Source organism: Amblyomma mixtum, chromosome 2 (assembly GCF_055824585.1).
Source record: "Amblyomma mixtum isolate Tamu chromosome 2, ASM5582458v1, whole genome shotgun sequence".
Lineage (NCBI taxonomy): Eukaryota > Metazoa > Arthropoda > Arachnida > Ixodida > Ixodidae > Amblyomma > Amblyomma mixtum.
This window is the reverse complement of record NC_143013.1, coordinates 9,418,081-9,431,421: the sequence shown is the minus strand read 5'-3', so window position 1 is coordinate 9,431,421 and position 13,341 is coordinate 9,418,081. Positions and strand designations below refer to the sequence as shown.

General features: G+C 47.3%; 1 long non-coding RNA gene across 1 annotated transcript in view; it reads right to left on the bottom strand.

Moving 5' to 3' along the window:
* LOC149358355 (uncharacterized) overlaps positions 1-11,395 on the bottom strand; it is a 160,850-nt gene extending 149,455 nt beyond the window's left edge. Inside the window, exon 1 of the long non-coding RNA XR_016288232.1 lies at positions 11,295-11,395. This is a non-coding gene — a long non-coding RNA (uncharacterized LOC149358355). The remainder of the gene's footprint in view (positions 1-11,294) is intronic.
* Between the last annotated feature and the right edge of the window lie 1,946 nt (positions 11,396-13,341).

The window sequence follows — 13,341 nt, the reverse complement described above, 5'->3', positions numbered from 1 at the left end:
GCGCTGTGACGTCACTCTCATCTGCAGCCAGCATGGAGGAAGGAAAGGATTTAGGAGAGGCCGTTACGACACATTTTTTGAAGGCGGACATGAAGGCCTCTCGCGAGCTTTCCTTCCTCTAAGGCAGGCCGATATGGTGATGCTACGTCACACGGCCGTCATGTACCAATATAGTGTACGCATCGCGTGGTGAACGGCCGACCGCGGTCGGGTCTTCGCACACTGAGAGCAAGGAGGCGCGGATTTTTTTTCTTTCAGCTGAAAAATTTTGTTTAGCTATTTTTTTCTTTCTTCAAGAGCACGGATACCGGGTCGATCCCACTTTTACGATATTACCATCGACGTCCCAGGCACAGCAGCCAACGGTGATACACCCCTTGCATTGCCTTGTACAATCCCCGCCACAATATTACGGAGTAACCTTCTACGACCGAACTTTTCTCGCGTCTTACTAATAGAAAATAATTGACACATATTTTAGCAAATTTTTAGCATAAAGCGTGCTCCGAAATATTTCGGCCGCACCGGTGCATGTCCCGTTCACTCTAGCGCAAAATTAACTGTCGCTAAGGTATTCGCCAACTACGAACTGATATTGCACGCAATTGCTCTTGAGTATGCAGCCAGAGTCAAGTGATGGTCGCTTGGGTCTGTGGCGTGAGAAAAATCAGTTGGGTTCAGTCAATTTACTCAACAGAACATGCACATGCAAATTATTCAGTACCATTGGCAGTCCACTTTATTTTTTACTCGCTCGGTGAATGGGGATATTCATCGCTGGTGCTGGATGATGTCTGTCCTAAACAGAAAAAAAAAGAAAACTGAAGAATACAAAACACTTCTCGGTCGCAGAAAACTCAACTGAGGTATCCACCAGATCTATGCACGGTTGTGTGCACAAGTGTCGATTACCTTCGGTAGCTTTTTTTTTTTTGAAATTGAAAAGATTCATTTGAGCAGAGCAGTTACAGCATCTACTGCAGGGGCAGAGGCTAAAGGCTGTGGCGCCTGACGAGGCCTGTGTCCCTCTGCAGTCGACGGAAGTGCAATACAATTTGCGCATAACATGAAGGTAAGGCATATAATTAAAACAAATGTGGACAATTTATGCCAATATAATCACAACATTAACACAGTATATGGAATGATATAAATAGGTACAATAATATGCAAGGATATTATACAGAGAATTTGTTCAGCATACAATACAATACAATACAATATTTATAACAAAAAAATGGCTGAGGCTTAACTTGGTTAAGCCTGGAGAATGCGAAGCATCATCCTGTCGCGTAATTTGGAGGCGCACAACCACAGCGACGGCGCGAGGTGGGCCCCCGTTTCTCCACTGTCGTGACGTCATCGTGTCACGTGGTGTGACGTCATGTATCACGTGATTTGGAGGCGCACAACCACAGCGACGGCGCGAGGTGGGCCCCCGTTTCTCCACTGCCGGGACGTCATCGTGTCACGTGGTGTGACGTCATGTATCACGTGATTTGGAGGCGCACAACCACAGCGACGGCGCGAGGTGGGCCCCCGTTTCTCCACTGCCGTGACGTCATCGTGTCACGTGGTGTGGCATCATCGTGTCACGTGATTTGGAGGCGCACAACCACAGCGACGGCGCGAGGTGGGCCCCCGTTTCTCCACTGTCGTGACGTCATCGTGTCACGTGGTGTGACGTCATGTATCACGTGATTTGGAGGCGCACAACCACAGCGACGGCGCGCGGTGGGCCCCCGTTTCTCTACTGTCGTGACGTCATCGTGTCGCGTGGTGTGACGTCATGTATCACGTGATTTGGAGGCGCATAACCACGGTGAAGGGCTGAAGTGGTAGCTAAAGTAGTATGCTTCGCATAAAATAAAGTGAAAAACCATGGTACAAGAGAAGGATATATCCTGTGTATGCATGTCAAAAGTACTCCTCACTCTCCGTACAAAACACCTGATATTATTAGGACATCTTTAATGTGCTTTTTGAATGTGCTAATACTGGATGTGAAATTCAAGGTACCTTCAAGTTTATTACGAATCGAAGCCATTTGGTAAGGAACTGTTTGTTTGCCATAATTGGTTCTAGTTTTTGTCATGCGTCTTCTATTGTGTCGGAAAGGATAAGTAGAATTTTCTTCCCTGTCGCAAATGAGCAGCTTCCCGTATTGTAAGTGCCTCCTTCAGTATGTACGAATTCGATGCATCAGAGGCAATCGGACTGCTGTTCACAACGAAGTTTGAATGGTTTTCAACGAGGAAGATACAAGGAAGATGAACGAGGAAGATGAACGCTTTCTCCGTACTGTCCTCGTCAAGCTCTGCAAGGACGTTGCAGCGTACGCACCCACAATAAAAAACAAAACAGCACTGCAAGCTACACATTTCAGAAGCGCTTCGCATTTCTGCTTGGATATCGGGACAGTGCATGCCATATGTCGTGGATTACATATAAGGCTTTTTTTTTCGCACTGCGGATTTCCTTTTTATTACACAGTACACGCTTTTCAACGTCAAGAGCTGTGCTTGATAAAAGGACCTTTAATTTTTTAGAGCGCACGCACGCACGCACGCACGCACATACACACGCATTAGCGCAAAAATCCTTCCTGTAGATGGGGTGGACTGAAGTGATTAAGTCTTTGTGGCTGCCGGCCTGAAGACTAGAAGCAAGGGCGCTTATCTAATTTGATTCAGTGATCGCAACCTGCTCTCAGGACTGACCTATACGGAAGCTACGTTCGTTCTAACACCATGGTGCCCTTGACGTCATGTGCGACGCTCCTCTTGTGGAGCTCATCGTGGTAAATATAACCACTGATGGCTAAAAAAAAAAAAGGATATAAAACCCTTAGGCGATCCCCGGTGGATTGTTTGAATGCGCTAGCTGCCAAACGTTCGTTTTAGTCGAAGTTGACACATTGAAGTTTGTTATATCTGGGCTGGTGATATCCGTTATATCCGAGGTCAACACACCAAGTTCGTTACTTCTGAGATCCAGACACGAAAGTTCGTCATATCCGAGGTGGCATACTAAGAGCCGCCGCGGTGGCTCAGTGGCTATGGTGCTCGGCTGCTGACCCAAAAGACGCGGGTTCGATCCCTGCCGCGGCGGCTAGAATTTCTTTGGAGGAGAAATTCTAGAGGCCCGTGTACTGTGCGATGTCAGTGCACGTTAAAGAACCCCAGGTGGTCGAAATTTCCGGAGCCCTCCACTACGGCGTCTCTCATAGCCTTAGTCGCTTTGGGACGTTAAACCCCACGAACCAAACCTAAGGTTCATAGTGCCAATGCGCGCGCACGCACGCACGCACACAGGCACACACGCACGCACGTACGCACGCACACGCGCGCGCGCACACACACACGCAAGCGCACGCACACACACACACACGCACACACACACGCACAAAACACTCGCAGCCTTGTGTCAGACAGCTTCTGCTTAGCGGACATGAACCACTGCCCCAGATTCTGACACTCTCGTGAAACAACCTGACATACGAGTGCGCGCTTTGTGATGATACGAGTATCTATCTCGTGTTTGCCAGAGATATATCCTGTTCGCCCTTTGAAAGCGCGTCTTAGGTGGCAATCTGGGCTATCTCTCCATCGCCGCTCCCGGACCGGCAGGAAAAGCACAGAGGCGCGGGCATTGAAGAGGAAGTTATGCAAACGCGCGGAGGCAGGGAGCAACTCCGCGCTTATCTGGAACAAGCGCGCGGGCGAGCGTTCTCTCTGAGTCAGCGCAAGGGCGGCAAGTGGCGAGACACGAGAAAAGGAAATCATGTGACCGAGATAAGCCCTGGAACGGGCAGTTAATTTTGAGACCCCAGAAAGGAAGGAAAAAGAGGAAGGAGAGAAAGAAAGGAAGACAGATAGGAAGAGATGGAGAAAGAGCGAAGGCAAACAATCTTTGGAAGAAAGATAAATAAAAAAAAAATGAAAGGATCAAGGGAGACAGAGAGAAATAAATTAAAATAGTAAAGAATTATCGTCGTAAAGAGCGCTCTTTCCTGTCCCGCCGCCGCGGTGGCTCACTGGTTATGGAGCTCGGCTGCCGACCCGAAAGACGGGGTTCGATCCCTGCCGCGGCGGTCGAATTTCGATGGAGGCGAAATTCTGGAAGCCCGTGTACGGTGCGATGGCAGTGCACGTTAAAGAACCCCAGGTGGTCGAAATTTCCGGAGCCCTTCACTACGGCGCCTCTCATAGCCTCAGTTGCTTTGGGACGCTTTCGGGCACTCTCATTCGCGCTGCTTTACTTATGTCAGAGAGAGAGAAATTAGTAAAGTTATTAGTAAAGATAATAGTTGTGGTGCGTTCACTGAAGCTTCAGATACAAGCGACGAAGTCTGTAACGTACAGAACGCGCTCTGGTATAACCCGCTTTCATTGTTTGGCTAAAAAATGTTAAACGTTCCAAAACTGGTTTCACACTGCTTCCAAAGTTCCAGACCACTTGATTGGCTGGTTAGACCACAACCCTCGTCACTGGTCCGCAGGGTGGTGTCGAGTGGCGTTGTGACGTCACGACGCAGACGTTGTTCCCAAACAGCCACCTGAGAGACGATGGTCGCGCGACTTGATAACGTCGCAGTTTTCGGTTACTGGCGTCAACAACGACGGCAGCGCCGCCAACCCGGAAATGCCTACCTCAACCAACTATCCCCACAAAAAAAAAAAAAAAAAAAAAAAAACAGAAAAAGAAGGCCGCCATACGGGCAGAAATTGCAAGCTGCACGAGCTAACGTTTCCACCAGTTTCAACACCCGTATCTGATTTCATCGGCTATACAACATATATAGAAACAACGTAATGGCGACCGGTAGTCCGATCTGTGTTGTGCTCGGTTTCACCACTTTGTCACGGTGCGGCGTGGTATGTACTGGAGGGCTGTGAGGTGAATCGGGGCAGCCTGTTTTGGTTCTCCGAGCTTCTGTTTCTTTTTTGGCAATGCGCAAATCCGAACAGGAAGTGCGGCACGGGTTTTGCGGCACCGGTTTCGACTTGCGCGCGCACGCCAACATTTCTATTTTCCACGTGGCTCTGTCTTTCCCATCTGCTCTATTCTTGCGCTCTGCACGTTATGCAGGTGTAGTGGGCGTGAGCAATACGTTGGATCGTTATATTATATCCGCGGCGTCTATTGTTTGCTTTTTGAATCGGCTTTCTTTCTTCATGAGCAATGGGCAAACTATATCTTATTGTTTTCTGTTTGCCACGTGAAGCGAATTATTCTGCGTAGGTTTCCTAGACGCGATCACTAGATTGTTCCTAAAGGATCGTGATCGAGTGAGGTCACATGTATGAAATGCTGACTACGCGCGACTATGAAAGTTTTTTTTTTTTTTTAATGTTGAAAATCATTTTTAGATAGGCCTTGGCCCAAAGTCGTGGTATAGTTCTGATTCTGAATAACGTCATTGTGCGCGTTTGAAGATGGCATGTGTTGATGAAGATGTTGAACATGAATTACGAAGATTGGACTTGAAGGTTGAAGATAGCACATGTTCGATGACTGTGTGTATCAGCAAGCATTGAGAAAGCAGGCTGGTGTATATGACTGGCGGTTCAGCTCTGGAACTTTTCAGTAGAGCGGACTATGCACAGTCGACGAGCAGTCTTCGGACTTACCATTGAAAGTTTTGCAAGTGATGCATGATTTTGACGCATATACATTCAAGATCAGCGCTGGCCCTTTGCCTTCTTTTGCCTGCCTACAGGCATTTATAAAGGCTGTGTTTTCGAAAACATATTAGCAACTCATCCACTTGGGCTTCCCTTATAAAAACGGTCTATAGATAGTCTACAGACTATTTATAGACTGTATTGTCTTTCTGTAGATATTTCTTTTTGTCTATTCATAGTCTATAGAGAAATTCTACTAAAAGTGAACGGCCATAAATCTATAGATTGTCCATAGACTGTCTGTACCATTTCTATTGCCTATATACTGTTCTCTAGTATTTGTCTATAGAAATTGTATAGACTTTATAGAGAGAAGTACTTTTTAAAAAGTTTTGGTAAGGGTGGCCACTGTACGTAACCTAACGTGAACATTGTGAATTTACGCTCATGCGCTCTTGCAGTCAAAACGGTTCACACCGCTCTCACAAACAGGGCCCCACATCCACTCGTACGCACAGGTCCTCACCGACACTAGCACTCGCGACTAATCCGCAGTAATTTAGAGACATGTGAGGTGCAGTCAGTGTTGGTACGCTAACAAGTTTTTCCCGCTAAACATGGACAGCACTGCGCACATATTCAGTGGTACACCATCGCTAGTGTACATACATCGCTCTAAGAATTTGGTGCTCTTTTTAGTACTATTGCTGTCTATAAGTGGTGCCACGGTACGGCGCTGAATCAAAGCAGCAAGAGTCGTCTATACGGGGAGCGTAGTTGTGATCAACGACGTAGATAGCGCGCGAGGCGAGGTTCACCTTTCCGAACACGCGGCTGTCAGCGTCGTCATTTGCGCACATCAACGACACGACACGCGCCGGTGCAGAACAAAGCTTCGTGGAAACAGGATACAACCTAGCACCCCCCCCCCCCCCCCCCCCCCCGTTCCCCCCGAGAAGCCTCCCATAAAACGCACGCGGCTCCGGTCGAGCGACACAGACTTCAAAGCGGAGAAGAAAAAAACGGAGAGGGGGAAGGGGGAGGGGGGGCAAGACGCTCGTAGACATTCATTGTCTTCCGTCTTATGCAAACGTAGCCCCGGTTACCGGTGTTCTCCAAATGAGGCGCTCAGTCTCAGAGGGGAGGAAGTGGTCGAAGAGGTTAAAAGAATCGCCGTTATCGCGACTTACCTTTGTTACCATCGTGATGGGTCCTGTCAGGCTTTTTTTGTCTCCCGTGGATCTCCCCGGCAGTCGACACGTTGGTAGCGTCGGCACAAATTAGCCTCGAGATCACCCGACTGTGCGCAGCCTTTCGGGGTAGGTACGCCGCAGAGACCGTTGATAATGCAGGGAATGGGGAGCATCACTCTGTATCATAGGCTGGTTGCTGCGGGTGCTTGATTCAGTTCCGCTCGTATGGTGTGCCGTGACTTGAAGGTATTCACTTTTTGCTGAACGTACTCTAACGCAGTTAATTTTTGCAAGGAGGCTGAAAGAAATACATGAGCTCAGCGACCGGTTTGGTTACTCAGTGCTGTACCGTCATTTGTATCTTAGAGTGAGCGATCACCACGTCAGGAAAAACTTATCGATCTTGTTGATCGAAGCGAAAGCGCAGTCACCTTCGAATTTATTGTGAATGTTCAGTGCGTGTCAAGTTGTCCGACTCACTGGCTTGCTTCCTGAAGGGGCGGCGTTATGAGGCATTATATTATTAAATATTGTCCCGTTGAGAGACAATGTCCAAGTGGGCAGGGAGGGAAGCAGACGCAGGCTCTCAAGAACAAACGTTGTGTTATTGGGGCACTGGTGCTCCAGAACTACACCGTGTCTAGAACTAACGACGATCAGCGATGGCGAATAAAACGTACGCTTGGCTGCCGCCTAAAACGATGTTTGTTGGCCCGCTAAAGGAAAAAGCGAATAATTCTGAGAACTTTCAATGTTTGCAATCACTGAACCAGATACACCACGAAGCATCTCTTGAATGTTGACAGTACGCGAACTCGAACCTCGCTCGTTTTTTTTGTTTTTGTTCTTGACAACTGATCCTTCCGCTCAAGACCACCATAGCACTAAAAAGAATTCATGCACATTGCGCACTTGAATCACTAGTCACAGTTAGCTGCACGAAGAAACGCCATCTCGATGCCACTTAATAAGAATAACAGCATACCAATGCTGCTACGCAGTTCATTTACTTTGCCTCTTACATATAAGCTCCAATTGACTACATTATGTTTCCTCTTCTGAAAGAACCAGCGCACAAAACACAACGGACAAGAAAAAGGTGGTACACGACGGACAGGAGCGCTGACAGGAGCGCTGGTCGTGTACCACCTTTTTCTTGTCCGTTGTGTTTTGTGCGCTGGTTCCTTCAGAAGTATGTATTACCAACTAGCCCAACAACAAGTGTTGCTCAAATTATGTTTCCTGTTGTTACATTATGCCTCCTGCTTGGACCGATTCGGTCTGCAGTATTCTGTAAATAAATAAAATCAATAAATTAACTTGAGAAACAGCATTTAAAGTTGCAGTGAAGAGGAATCTGAACTCGTCTTTTTGCCGCGGGAACTCGATCTACACGTTCCGAGCATTCTTAGAAACTGCAATTTATTGCCCTTTTTGGCCGATTTCCCTAATTAAATCAAATTAACGTCCGGCTCCCGCCTTTTTTTTTTTTTTTTTTTTGAATTCTCCCCGAGCGGTGGGTGGAGTCGACCAACGCGTGGAGTGCCTTTCACCCAGTCCCGTGGCGGCTTGCCGCTCTGCCATCGGCGGAGTCATACGTAGTAATCCGTAGAAGCAAATAGTCCACGTGTATTTTTTTTTCTGCGGGCTTATTTTGCGCCTATATTACCTGCGAATGAAACTGTTTATTCACGGAAACCTAAAAAACAAAATAAAGCGAAAGCAAAGCCTCCACGGAGCTTGCTTATAGGCACTCCGCGCGTTGGTCGACTCCGCCCGTCGTACGGGGAGAATTCAAAAAATAAAGACGGGAGCCTGACTTTAATTCGGTTTAATTAGGGAAATCGGCCACACAGGGCAATAAGTTTCTAACAATACACGGAACGTATAGATCGAGTTCCCGCAGCAAAAAGACGAGTTCAGATTCCTCTTCAGTGCGCCTTTAACTGCTGGTCATTCTGGTTAGTTTAGGTTAGCTTGTGCGGTGGTCCCAGGTTCGATCCCCAGGCCGGTACAAATTTTGCTTCAACTACGAATGCTTCGTGGAACCTGTATAGCCTGCATTCGAAGCCATATCACGCTACCTTCTTGGATTCCACCAACTGGCGCCATCTGTCGGCAGCCAGCAACGAATACCGCGTGACAGAATGGGAATATCTTTCCATTTGTAATAGGGAGAAAACTAAAGGTTCCTACGAAATAGTGGGTGAAGATGTTGATACTGATGTTAATGCTATTGCTACACGCTGCAGAATCGCACTTGAGAAATGCTTCCTGCGTTCGCAGCGAAGAGCACCAAACATTCGAAATTCGGGGGGGCGTTGCCCCCTTTCCCTCTGGAATTACGGATATTATTTATGCACTAGTTCCTTCTTGGTGCTAACCTATCTCCGCCCCCATCCCCAGACATCGGGTGCCCCATCCCCCTGGAAAAAGTTATGCGGACGCCCTTGCATAGCCACATTATTTATTGCATCTCGTTAGGGGGTAATGCGTACTTGAGTCAATTTGCGCCTTTGCAGCACATTCAAAATGAAGCTCTGCGAATTATAACATTTAGTAGTTGCTCAACCTATGACCCGTCATTAATACTTAGGCATAGAGTCTCATCCGTGTCTGATATCACTGAGTATTTTTTTGACATCCTGTTTTAAAAATCTCACCACAATGTGTGACCGATCGCACTGATTAACAACACCCATTTTCTTCACCATGTTTCTACGCGCCTCGCATTGCGCAATAACTATTTATTTCATAAGTATAGTACCAAATATAGTAAAAATGAAGTTAATCTTTCTAGGACATCCCTGGGGAAAATACGGATAGCCACCAAACATGGAAACATTCAAAATTTCATGCATAACGTCCGTCCATTTTTTTCTCTCGAGTAATTAATTGCGCAACTTTGTTGAGTTCCGTTATGCTACTGCAATTCTTCTCAATTTTCATTTTCATATTATAGTATTCAGATTTTTATTGTGCGCACTATAAGTATTACTATTTCTTTGTCGAGTTAATTGTGTATTTAAACGGTTATAATTTGTGCTGTTCATCTCTGGGGAATTGCACAAATTTCAATGCTTTCCTTCGGAGGACCCGCTCCCTTTCTCACCTCGACAGTTGGCCCAGCTGACGCGGTCCGATGTAGAAGCATTTTCCGTTTATAAGTTGCCCTTTGGCAGGCTGACGTCATCTTATCCGAAATTTGCTTTGGAGATCAAATTTCGCGAAGTGAAAATGAAGCATTATCAGACTGGTTCATGGCCAAGGCTGATGAAAGAGACGCCGCTAACATCCAGACTTTAGCGGTATATGCATACCCGCAGTGCAACAAGTGGAACGAGAGAACAGAGCTCGTTACGCAAGCGTCCAAAACGGCGGTTGTGCTAGTAACTAAATACTTGCTTGCGCCACAGGGGAAGAGAGAGGACGGGGAGGGCGGAGGGGAGAGAGGTAGAAGTGAGATAAACTGGCTGCATGAAAGTGAATGTGGGAAGCCATGTCGGGCGAGCTTCGCACACGAACAAATGCCGCAGCAGTATGTCCTGTTAAAAGAGGAGGCACTAGAGAAGTGAGGGAACGAGGAGGCACAGAGATATGGATATACACGTTGCCGATGAAACTTGATACGCGACAGTGTTATTGTTCCAGAGATGGCGCGTGGCCCGTTCCCTCTCCCGCGAACTGCGAGAGCGTGCCACGCGGAAGCGACGACGCAAGTTTCAAGGACGCAGGCGCCGAGAGGCCTGTGCGGCTGAATAACGGAAGAGAAAGACGATCCGATACTGTAAACCTCTCGGTGACGCTTTTACGAGCGGCCGCCGCGATGGCTTAGTTTACGTTGCGCAGCGGCCGTGTCTGGCGGGCCTCTTGTAAAGCGACGCTCCGGTTCCGCGTTCTCTGAACGGGGGAGGAGGGCAGAGAGGTTGCGCGGCACGACGAGCTGGCGTCTGGATGGATGCACAATGGGCCTGATTTTGCGGGCAAAAACTAAATGCTAATTAAACCACGTGTTAACGAAAGTACTGAAAAGAGAGGAGACGCGCGACTTTGGCGGCGTACATTTTCCATTTTTGCAATATGAGAAAATTCTATGGCAAGTGACTTCGCAATAGCACAAAGTCGAATAGACGAAGAAGAGGAGGCCGGCGATTACTTCTTTCAGAAGGTGGACCAAACATAGAAAGAAGGTATGAAAATCAAATAGTGTAGGCAATTCGTGCAGTTGCTTCCTTGCATGCACAATGGAAGGATGGTGCCAAGTTCAAAGTCCTTAATCTGTGTTTAAAAAGGGCCACATCGCTCACCATGAGGCTCACCATGCAAAAACTTCTGCCTGTGGTTTACGGCTGGCTGCAAGCGCTACGGGTAGCAATTAATTACAGAGGCGGCACCATTGATCAGCCCTGAAACACCGGCTGCCTAAACGCTGCGCTCTTGTTCAAGAGGAAGGAAGTGGGAAACGAAAACTCACAGAGGAAATAAAAGCGCTGCACAGACGCCGCGCTGCAAGTCGAACGGAAATCTCTGTCGCCAGTAATCGCCAACAGATGTCACTCGCTTTCCATTTGTCAGCCTCGCTAAAGTCGCGTGGGAGCGTCGCTCGCCGCGGTCTCTGAATGGGAGCTCTGCGCGAAACAGTTGGCGGTCTATTTTTTTTTTTTATATAGCGTCTCGTCTTGGTGCGTTTCGGTTGCACGACCTTTTCTGCTGGCTACGCCTCAACTCCTGCCGGTTGCTTCGTAGATATCTCATTTGTGCGTGCAGCGACACGCATTTGCATCTTCACCGCTTCATCTGAGTGATGTCCTCCCGTAATCTGCGTCAGGCGCTGCTTCAGCAGCAGTGACTTACATACCACTCCGCGCGCACAAGGACACGACTACTACTACTGTCATCATCATCATCATCATAATTAAAAATATTGAAGGAGTTTTGCGTGTGGGCCTAAAAGGTAGTGGTCTACATCATTCGCGTACATGCACGTCAGCCATCTTCTTAAATTCCACCGAATCGCGTTTACTTGCCCTTGGGATCCACGCTGCCATTGAAATGGACGACCGACTAATCTCATTTACTCGATACGCATCGTGATTGAGTCTAGGGCCAGGATAATAAAACGATTCTATTATAGGACGTGCTATTCCATGTCACCATTCGTCAGTCACGCAAGCATCGCCGCACCTTTGTTGTCGCTTTAATCAGTCAGTCGGCGCTAAGTGTGATAAGAATGAAACGGGCTTCGACAAAAAATGGTTTGAATTTGCCACCCTAAGTTATTACTAACAATTTTAGTTAGCTACAATGTTGCCAGCTGTGCCTTGTTGTCCACACTGCTGTTCGCCAGGTCTTACTGTCTTTTTTTTCTCTCAATAAGTTTATTCCTGAGACTTTAAACTTATACCTGCTGGTGAGTAACCCGAAAACAAATTGGTTACCTGTCACACCGGGTGTTTCAGTGGAGACTTTTGTTCGGGTTTGAAGTTTTTGATATGTAACAATGGTTTCTGCGGCATAGTGTAGTGCCTGTGGTGCCGGACATTAGAAAACAGGCGAATCGTGTTGACTTTTACGAAGTAAGATAGTTAACTCTTTTCTAATAGTTAGCTGGTGACGAAAGAAAAATGCTTCGACGTATCATGAATGTACTTACATTGTGCACGCACTGGCTCACGCACACGCACCCACACAAACGCTCCCACACACAAACGCACGCACGCACGCACGCACGCGCATGCACACGCAGAGAAGCGCACAGGGCTATCTATGCCTTCCCGCTTTGTTACCGCTTGTCAGCTCATTTTCTAAGTGTAAGGCCTCGTACGGTCGCAATGCTTCTGCTTTACAGTGTTTGGCCGTTGCTTAATTCTGATGAGACTTCTTGGTTAAATAGCGGAACCGCCGCGTCGATTACCAAAAAAACCAGATGTTCTTCCCTGCCTTACACCTATGTTTTCAGATTTTTTTTCTTCGTTTCAGTTCATTGCACCATCCAGGACACCCCAGGGGCGAGACGGAGTCTGGTGGATAGATAAGATTAATAATGGATAAGATTATGGATAAGATTATGGGGGTAAGGTGGCCGCAGCGTGGCACAGGGCAAGGTTAAATTCCGATTAATTGAAGACATGTATTTCCTGAAGTTGAGGTAGCTGCGTAGCAGTTGATAATTATTATTATAGCAGTGGTTGTGGTGGTCGAGATGACAATGACGACGGCACCGCAGGTTTTCATGTATAATCAAAAGGAGAAGGTGAAACTGTGCGTTAGTTGCAGTTCCACTTTTTGAGGCACTCCTGAAAAATGATTGCCGCCTCGCACGATATTCATGCATGTTTCCAGCTCTCCACCATAATTTTAGTGGCAACAATACTAAGGATGTTGCTTGTAGTGCTCTACATGCTTAGCACTAAGCACTTCCAAAGTTAAGCGCGTTGATGTTTGTCGTTTGCTGCACACAGTATCGCTTACTATAATAACACGAATACTGTTGCCAGGAAATGAAGCCATAATCATAAGTG